The following is a 10,741-nucleotide window of genomic DNA, read 5'->3' as shown; positions in this document are numbered from 1 at the left end:
TTGCTGTCCCGCACCTCGTGCATCATACGGATGGGGTGTCCATGTGTTTTACAATATGAGACGAGCGGGGAGATACTCGGCTAAGGCACTACTCGCTCGAGTAATGTGCCTTAGCGAGTATACTCGCTCATCTCTAGTGGTCACCCTTTGTCTTCAAAACAGCATCAATTCTTCTAGCTACATTCACACAGTGTCAGGGGTTTTGTAGGATTACAGTAATGCGAATGATTAACCAATTATACCAAACAGGTGATAATTAGAGATGAGCGATCGTGCTTGTTTAGAGCAATTACTTGAACGAGCATCGCTTTTTTCGAGTAACTGCCTACTCGGGCGAAACGTCACGGGGGGCGCCGGGGGGTGGGGGCAGAGGGGTGAAGCAGAGGGGTGAAGGGCGGGGGGGAACAAGGGAGAGCTCTCTCTCACCCCTGCTGCCCGCCGAAACCCCCCGCTCACCCCTGGCATCCGCCGAATCTTTTTGCCCAATTAGGCAGTTACTCGAAAAAAGCGATGCTCGATCGAGTAATTGCTCTAAACGAGCACGTTTGCTCATCTCTACTGATAATGATCATCATTTTCATATGTAAGTTGAAACAGAAACAGCTGTGTAGGAAGCGTAAAACTGGGTGAGGAACAACCAAACTCTGCTACAAAGGTGAGGTTGTGGAAGACAGTTTCATGTCACAAGTCATACTCTATGGTAAGACGGAGCACAGCAACAAGACACAAGGTAGTTATGATATATAACAAATGAATCATGAGACCCAAATTGTATCCTTTCACAGGGAAAGGTTGGGAGGAGATTTCCCTACATTCCCATGTAGATTTCCTATCCCATTCACATGTACTGTGCTCCTTTATTAGAGAAGCAATTACAAATATATACCATATCTCCTGTCATTGATATTTACCGTAAGAATGTAATATATAGGGTAAGTACAAAAACAGTCCTTGATTTCAGTCTATATCTGTTGGAAATCAAGGACTGTGCTCACCCTGTATATAGATAGTATTGTGCAAACGTTTTAGACATGGGTCATGCATGCTCTTCTGGGTAATTTATGCAAATATAGCAGATGGAACAACACCTCTGCAGCGCCACCTATTGGATGGCAGCATTCCTTCAAATCAATGTATGACTTTTTAACAAGTCTATAAAACAATGATTGGGAATAGGTGTCTTCTCACACCCCTTCTGGGTACTCTCCTTGGGGAGGAATGATGCCATCTTCCACCCCACTCACCCTCTAGATGTCTCCACACACTTTTTGGGTGTTCTCCTTAAGGAGAGATGACACCCCTCTTGACCCGCGTCACAGGCCTCTCACCAGCCTAACCAGAAACCTACGGCACACTGATGAGGAGCAAACACCCTGAAACAGCTGCCTGTGTATAGTTTTCTGGCTTGGTTTCCTATTCCCAATCATGGTTTTACAGACTTGTTAAAAAGTGGTACATTGATTTGAAAGAATGCTGCCATCCAACAGGTGGCGCTGCAGAGGTATTGTTCCATCTTTCTTATTTGCATAAAGTTTTACGCAAGTGCAGAAAAATGCTGCAAAGTAAGAATGCCTTCAAAAAAATAAGTGTTAGTAGTTTATCTAGTATAGTGAAGAGGTTAACTAGTGGATAACTAACCTACCTAAACTCCGGCTATGATGTTTTTTTCTCTTGGGCAGTATCTATACAGTCGTTAAACTCATGCAAGTTCTGTCCTGTCCGTCGGAACCTGTATGGAAACTGAACCAATTCATTTGAATGGGTTCATTTATATCAGCAATTTTTCACTTGGACCCTGACTGAAAAATCACTGCATGCCTCATCGCTGTCCCGCACCTCGCGCATCATACGGATGGGGTGTCCGTGTGTTTTACGATATGAGTTGTGCCAGAGAGTCTCATGTGCTGCTCACGTGGGCCCATGTAGATACAGCTTAGCAGGGAGCTAAGGTGCCACGTGCTAGGAAAGTTCGACTATCTGTTATTTATGAACATTAGGCCTTGTTCACACGAGCGTGCTTTTAGAGCAGTATAGGCATGGGAAAAGATCGTGGCTATATTGCACTAAAAATAGCGAGTTCCAGCTATTAACCCTTTCTAATCCACTGTCTGACATCTAAAGACATTCTGATTAAAGGCTGCACAGCTCCGATGTCGGGAAGACGTCTGGCAGGGTATTCCTACTGTAGATTACTGGCCACTCTGTTATCAGGGGCCTCTCCAGCATGTCACATACCGCAGTACTGGCTCTAGCCAGCAGATAGCGCCATTATATAATGGCAGAAAGAAAAAGCCCCCAAGGAAACCCCGAATCCAAAATTGCATTGCAAAGGGTTAAGTCTCAAGCTTAATTAGCAGTGAAATTGCCCGTTCACATGATCGAGAGCTGTGTGTTATCCAGCTCTTATAGGAGTCTATGGAAACTCACGCGCAGCACGCACTAAAGATAGGTCACGCACTACGGACCTTAGATGTGAGCTTTGCACACTTGTCATATCTTTGTTAGGTGCAAGTTTTTTCAGCGTAGTCATCCTCTTCTCACTGCAGCCACTATAAACCTTGAACATGCCCATTCATTTTGTATTGTTGTGCATACTGTGGCTATCAGACAATATATATTACCGTCTCTACTCTGGATCCAACATTATCTACCAGCAGGGAAGTAAGAAGGAACTATATTGTCTGCTGCCAGAGAGGGAAGGAGACTGATTCTTCTTACAGCCCGCCTCCAGCAGTAGAAATTAGCAGTAGTGCTTATTTTAATATGCTTAAGGGCTCAGCCAGACAGGCGTTTTTATGTGTGCATGTTACCTGCGTTTGCGATCCGCATGTATTAAAAACCAATGCTTTTCAATGGCAGCGGTCGTATCTCCAATTTTAACCTGCGCACAAAAATGCGCAACGGTAAATGTAGGGCAGCAGATTTTAAAACGTAGGTAACTGCGGCATCTGTCTTTTTTGAATGTGAAACCCGTGGATGCTGTCATATCCTGGAGTTTCACCTTGTGCTCAATGGCACTGGCGGCAGCAGCGCCGACCCCATTGAGAACATGCAGTGAAGATCATGATCCTCTGGCACAGCTGTGACAGCTGTGGCAGAGGAGTGTGATGTTCTCCCATTGAATTCAATGGAGCCGGTGCTACAGCTGGCTCCATCGAAAGCAATAAGCTGCCGGCAAGCCCTGTACTGAATTTCGGGGAAGGGCTTTAAATATAAGTTCTTCCCTGAAAAATCATCCCTAAAACGTGTAAAAAAAAAAAAATTATATATATATATATATATATATATATATATATATATATATACACACACACACACACACACTCACCTCTCTGCAGCTGCCGGGGCTCAGGTGCATCCAGCCAAGTCTTCTCCCTGCACTGCTCTGAAGTGCTTTCAGCAGGCGAGGATTTAAAATAGCGGGCAAGTGCATTTTTTTCAGCGTAAATTTTTTCGGTCGCGCAAATTTTTTAGGCATGCGTTTTTGCGTAGATAAATTTGCACATAAAAACGTCCGTCTGACTGAGCCGTAAAGCATTGCAAATCACTTTAAAACAGCTATTGTCAGCATTTCTGTACTTTCGATATGAAAATGATTGATGGTTTAACCCCTTTTTAGTTTCCTGTCAGCTGTCACTGTACAGGTTCAGGCTCTTGGCTTTGTGCAAGAATGAGCAGCACCATCAAACATGATACATACATAATAATGCCTGTTAAAAAAAAAAGAAATTTCCCAATTTTATGTATTTTTTCATCCCCACTTTTTAGGAGCTATAAGGTTTGTTTTTCAGCCGACACGGCAGTAACGGCTTGTTTCTTGCATGATGAGTTGTGTATTTTAACAGTTCTATTTAATGCACCATATAATGTATTGCAAAACGTTTAAACATTTTTAGGTGGAATGAAATAGAAGAAAACACACTTGCGCCATTTTTTTGGGTTTGGTTTTTATAGTGTTTATGGTGTAGCAGAAATGATATATTGACTTTATCCTGCCGGTTAGTACAAATATCGTGATACCAAATGTATTGAGTTTTTTAATGTATTATTACTTCTGAACAGTAATATACCTTAAAAAAAAATAAATAAATATAGAGAGAGAGAGAGAGAGAGAGAGAGAGAGAGAGAGAGAGAGAGAGAGAGAGAACGAACCAAGAAAAAAAAAAAACCCCGGCACCCGGCGTCCCACATACAAAAATGCTTGAGTCTCCCATTGTAGTCAATGGGGTTCGTTACTCGAGTAGAGCTTTCGAATTTTACGAAAAGCTCGACTCGAATAACGTGGACCCGAGCATTTGGGTGCTCGCTCATCTCTACATATGGTGTTTCCAAAAAATGCAATTTTGGCATTATGTATTTTTTAGTTATATATTTTCTATATCTTAATAGTGTGGACTGTTATGGATGGCAATAGCAGTTATGTTTATTTCATTTATTTTTTCAATTTTTTTTGTTTACATGAGAAATAGGAAAAGGTTTTTTCTCAATTTTATTAAATTTCTTCTTACTTTTCTTAGTCCCCATATAGTATTTGAGCTTATAATAGTTTGATTGTTTCTATAATATACGGCAATACTTCAATATTGCAGTATGTTGTCAATTTAACGATAGTCTAATAAGCCTGTGGAAGAGCTTAATACGTGGCAGTTCTGAGAATCTTCCCTACGCTCCAGGTTGCCAGGTGAACCCATCGGCACCCTGCAATTGTGTTATGGCGGGCTGATGGGGCACCAAAGAGGCCCCCGACCCTCTGGCTGTCTGCTTAGAAAGGGTGTTAACTTTAAAACAATATTCTATTAAGCCTGTGGCAGAGCTTAATAGGCTGCAATGCATGGCAACTCTGAGAACCTTCCCTACGCTCTGTGAACCCACTGGCACTCTTCAATTGTGTTGTGGGAGGCCTATGGGGCACCAAAGGAACCACCCACCCTCCGGCTGGCTGCTTAGATATGCTGTTAATTTTAAAATGATATTCTATTAAGTGTGTGGCAGGGCTTAATAGATGGCAATACATGGCAACTCTGAAAACCTTCCCTACGCTCTGGGTGGCCAGGTGAACCCACTGGCTTCCTTCAATTGTGTTGCGGGAGACCTATGGGGCTCCAAAGGAGTCCCCCACCTACTGGCTGCCCGCTTAGATAAGCTGTTAACTTTAAACAGCCAACTGCAGTGATTGGAGCTAGCTTTGATTACTGCAGTTGCAGGCAGGTATCAGCTGTCAGAAACAGCAGGCACCCATGGTGCATGGAGCCGGCTTGGCTGCTGAAGCGGCTCCATATACCACCCAGAATTACCCACCATATATTTACACTGAGTAGGCCTTAATGCACTACACTAAGTGTCCAAAGTCAATCCCCCTTCTCCATTAGATCCATAAGTTTCAATCTTACTACATTCATACTTGCCCCTTAAACTTTCGTCTCTGCCAAGCTATGCATTTCAATGCCTTGAAACTGAAAAATTCCTAAAACATAAGGCACAAAATTGGTGCGAGCGATCAGTCACTGTGGACAAATCTTAGTATGACTGTAATTGGTTGTTATAGGTTAAGGAATAGAGATGAGCGAGTATACTCGCTAAGGCACATTACTCGAGCGAGTAGTGCCTTAGCCGAGTATCTCCCCGCTCGTCTCTAAAGATTCAGGGGCCGGCGCAGGTGACAGGTGAGTTGCGGGCGGGAAGAGAGGGAGAGAGAGATCTCCGTTCCTCCCCGCTCTCCCCCGCTGGCCCCCGAATCTTTAGAGACGAGCGGGGAGATACTCGGCTAAGGCACTACTTGCTCGAGTAATGTGCCTTAGCGAGTATACTCGCTCATCTCTATTAAGGAAACATTAAACTAACATTCACTATTAAACTCTATGTTACCAGAGCTACGGTAGCTTCTTCTGCATGTCCTGCTTGCAATTAACTAATTCTAGTCTGCTATAATTACAGATCCAGCAAGCAGCTGGCATTGCCATTTTAAGCAAAGGTAAGTGGGGCAAGTGGTTAAAACCTTTTCATGTTCCTGGATTACCTCTAACTGTGATCACATTTAATGAGTCGATGTGGTTTTATTATCAAGCCACTAAGCTCATTGATATTGATTAAAGATAGTGTAAGGGGCACCCAGACCATCTTGTCTGCCTACGCAATAAATCCCCAGCAGTAAATGATACGGGCAAACCATTACCTTTGCAAAAAGAGAAACAAAGGCTCAGCAGGTTTATAGGACACAGGGATGATGGTAATTGGAATGACAATCATGATTACACGGGTTATCAGCTCAGATATTTTTAGAGTAACACAGATGCCTTAAGCGCTAATTTCCTTCATGATACCTTAGACAAGCCAGTGCTCTCCTGTTATCTCTAGCCAAAGACTCTAGGGCAAGCTGGGTCAATGGGGTTTACTATAGCTGAGAATCAAAGTTTGTCTGACTCTTCATTCATTTTTTCCTGTCCCTGCTATATTCCAAGGACCAAGTCTCTCCGCACTCTTCATTGAAGTATCATGTAGTGTGCATCATCTTTAGGGCTCGTTCACAAGACCGTGGTTTTAGCGCAGTATAGGCGTGTGAAAAGATCTCTGCTAAAATGCACTGAGATAGCGTGTGATTTCCAGCTATTAAGTCTAGCCAGCAGATGGCACCATTGCATAATGGCAGAAAGAAAAAGCCCCCTAGGAAACCCTGAATCCAAAATTGCATTGCAAAGGGTTGTCTCAAACTTAATTAGCAGTGAAATTGCCCGTTCACACGATCCAAGCTGCGTGTTATCCAGCTCCCATAGGAGTCTATGGAAACTCCTACGCAGCACGCAGAAAAGATAGGTCAGGTTCTATCTTTTCTCGCAGCGCAGACCTTAGCTGCGAGCTCTGCACATGCATGTTCTAAATTTGTTAGCTTCAAGCTTTTTGCGCGCCCAAAATTCCTTGTGGAGGTAACCATGCGACGTTTCCTTTATATAAAATGACATCGGGAAGTGAGAGAATTAGATTACGTACGTAAAATTTGGACGCTAATTCTTTTGCGCTTAGAATTGAATAATCGAGTTGGGACCCATTAACTTTTCCTATTTTGGACATAGTCTATGCTTGTGCCAAATTTCAAATTTCTATGACATCGGGAAGTGAGAGAATTAGATTACGTACATAAACATTTGGACGCTAGTTTTTTTGCACTACAATTGAATAATCGAGTTGGGGCCCATTAACTTTTTCTATTTTGGACATAATTTATGCCTGTGCCAAATTTCATGTTTCTACGACATTGGGAAGTTGGAGAATTAGTGGCGAGTCAGTCAGTTAGTGAGGACTTTCGTCTTTATATATATAGATGGGTTCTATCCACTGCGTATTGTGCACGCAGATGTGAAGGGTGAAGCCGGCCTAAAGGTATAACAATATTTGGAAATAACCAAGCAATTTCAGGAGAGAACTGCAATAATTTAGAGACATACAAACCATAATTTCTAAATACTTGGGCCTATCCACATGGCAGAGCCACATACAGATATATAGCGGTTGTACATGTGCAGCTCTGTGGTGCTCCATGCGGCACTGTGTTTCTGAGATATTCTTCTCTTGAAGCGTCTGAGAATGAATACCTCTGTAATACGGCATCCAATGAAATCAGAGGCCTATGAAGGTCATTAGGTGCCCGGAAAAGTGTATGTGTGGTCGTATGGAGCTATAATACAATTATGTGTATGAGACCTAAATTCTACCTTTAAAAATAAAGTAAGGCATTATCTTTGCTTAAAAGGGTCCATTATCCTGCTGATCAACCCTGGGGATTCCCCTTTCCTGCTCCGTTTCGAAAGCGAGAAAGGGGAATCCCCACGGCCAAATAGTTCCATCTCTGCCATGAAGGAGTACGCATGATCTGCAAGTATATTTAGCTAGGATGTACATGTCAAATTGACATCCATGGGAATGCCAGGATCCAAGGTTTCTTAGTAAAACATTGCCCATAGCATCACACTTCCTCCACCAGCTAGTTTTATTCCCATAGTGCATCATGGTACCATCTCTTTCCCAGGTAAGTGACCTCCCCACACACACACACATCTGTTCACATATAAATGAAAATGTGTTTCATCAGACCAAGTCACCTTCTTCTCTACCATTGCTTCATGGTCTAATACTGATGCTCACATACCCATTGTAGTGGACAGGGGTTGGCATGGGCTCACTGAAAGTTTGCAACTGTGGAGTCCCATAGAAAGCATGCTGTGAAGCACTTCCTACAGTAGCTTATCCAGAGTTCATTTTTATATTACAGTACATCTTCTTTGGATTTGGAGCAGACTTATTAGCCTTTGCTCCTCATGCACATCAATTAGTCTACTCCAGTAGACCTGCCTTTTTGGAAATGCTCTGATCCAGATATATATCCATTATATAGAGCACTGTGTAGTGCAGAGTGCTAAGCTCTCGCTCACAACCTGAAGGTTGCAAGTTCAATCCCTGCAGGGTTCTGGTAGCCGGCTCAAGGTTGACTCAGCCTTCTGTGGTCGGTAAAATGAATACCCAGCTTGGTTGGGGGTAAGAAATAAATTACTTGAAAGCGCTGCAGAATAAGTTGACGCTATACAAATAACAAGATTTTTTTTTTCTTTTTTTATCACAATCTGGTACTTATCAAATTGGCTCAGAGCCATACACTTGCCCATTTTCTAACATCAACTTTAAGCACCCATGTGCATTTACTGAAAAATATATTTCACTTCTCAAGAGGTGCCATTGTCGCAAGATAATCGGAATTATTCACTTTACTTGTCACTGACCTTGGAACGCTTCTGTACAGCATAGGTATGTGCTCTCATGGAAGTGCTGGCTTTGTAAGGTGCTTGTTATAATTTTATGTCAGGTTAATATTGTGCGTTTATTTGTATGATGGACCGGATTTGGGTGGCTTTATTAATAGCAGTGACCTAAAGTGTTAAAGGGGTTCTGTCATTAAAAAAAATTCTATACTTACCTATTCCTTTCCCGTCAGTCTACTTACCAGATCTTCACCTCACCTATCTTCTCTTGTCTCCTGCAGTTCGTGGGGGTCACCGTACCTCCAGCTGGCTGATTCTTCTGCTTCCTCTGACGTTATGTACATTTGCAAGCAGTCTCCTTCCCGCCCAACAATGTACATTACGTCACAGCAGGGGGAGTGCCGAGCTATTGTAGATACTGCTCATGTGTGTGGCCTCTGTAATACATCAGCATCCCTTCCTAGTCAGTGAACGCTACATCACAGGGACGTGACCTTCACTGACCTTAGGAAAAAGAGTGCGAGGAATACAGGCTTCATAACAAGCTGGCCCGGCTGGAGGAGATGTGACTCAGGGAACTGCAGAAGCTCAGGGAGGAGAAGATGCCATAAGTTGTCTGCCTGTGAAGGAATAAGGGAGTAAGCATCTAGCACCTGTAAGCTCCTCAGATGTCAGTCACCTCAGGGTGGTTTCACATCTGTGTTGGGGATTCTGCTTTCCTGCTCCATTCGGGAAGCAGGAAAAGGGAATCCCTGATGTTACATCCGCGCAACCCCACGGCACCACACCTCAGCAAAGACACAAGGCGGCGTTCACACAGATGTCATAAGCACACAAAAAATGCACACTGTACCTCAAGTTGGGACTGCGAACTGGTCTCATGGGCAGACATAACATATCCCTACTCTAATGGGACAACCACCACATAAAAACCTGTCTGCAAGCAGGGCGATCGCCCAGATATGGACAAGCATGCGCTGGAACCTAGGGACCTACCTATCCCTGGATGGCAAATAATCCACAACAGGACAGGACACAGCTCACACAAACTCACAGAATAGGACTGTTCACACCTGAGGCCTGGAAACCTACACAGACAATGAACACCACTCTGTTTACACACATGTCTGGCCACCTGCACAGACACGCATCACACATCATGCTTAAACCTAAAACCCTAAGGTGACAGAGAAACCCAACACAGAAATCCCACTCAGAGCTCCCATGCATACAGATAACCCATAGCTAGCATAGGGGAAAGAGTCAGACACTGTACTGACATACAGGGAACAGTGCCAGGCATCACCCACCTGACACACACACAGCACATCAGACGCCTACAGGCCGCATTTGTCAAAGGAAAGGGAGAGGGTGTCTACATATGATGCAGACAGGGGCTACAGGTGTCCAGACCGTCCGCAGGGAAGGTGAGAGACACACTACAGACCAGACATGCATAAAACCAAGCTCACAGTAGGATTAACACAGAATGCATAAACAGGATAAAATGACTGGCATTCTCTGGCAAGAGAAGCTGGTATTTACATACAGCATACCAGTGGAGATTGGTTGGCTGGTTGAACACCACACCCAGCCAGCTCAGTTAACCCCTACCTCTGAAGGTGTGCTCATGGAAACCTGTAGAACCACAGGTCCTAACCGCACAACTTAACATCTGCGGCCAAGCGGCTCCATCTCGGGATGAAACCGAACAGTATCGGACAGACCCCACTGACTATAATGGGATCCTCCCCCTTTACGCCCAGCTGCCTGGCTTTTGGACAGAAAAAAAGCACTTTCTTCTAGTATTTTAAGCTGGATATGTGACGAAACAACCAGGCAGAGATTTTGGCACAGATGTGAAATCGGCCTCATTTCACTTTACTGGTTTCGAACTGTAATAATGTTTCTAACAAAAAAGTAGAAAAACTTTTCCTGTATATAACTTTCTTTATTTCGATATGAAGTTCTACATGAAAATATTTATTTTCTTT

This window comes from Eleutherodactylus coqui, chromosome 8 (genome assembly GCF_035609145.1).
Source record: "Eleutherodactylus coqui strain aEleCoq1 chromosome 8, aEleCoq1.hap1, whole genome shotgun sequence".
Taxonomy (NCBI): Eukaryota; Metazoa; Chordata; class Amphibia; order Anura; family Eleutherodactylidae; genus Eleutherodactylus; species Eleutherodactylus coqui.
This window is presented reverse-complemented; position numbering follows the sequence as displayed.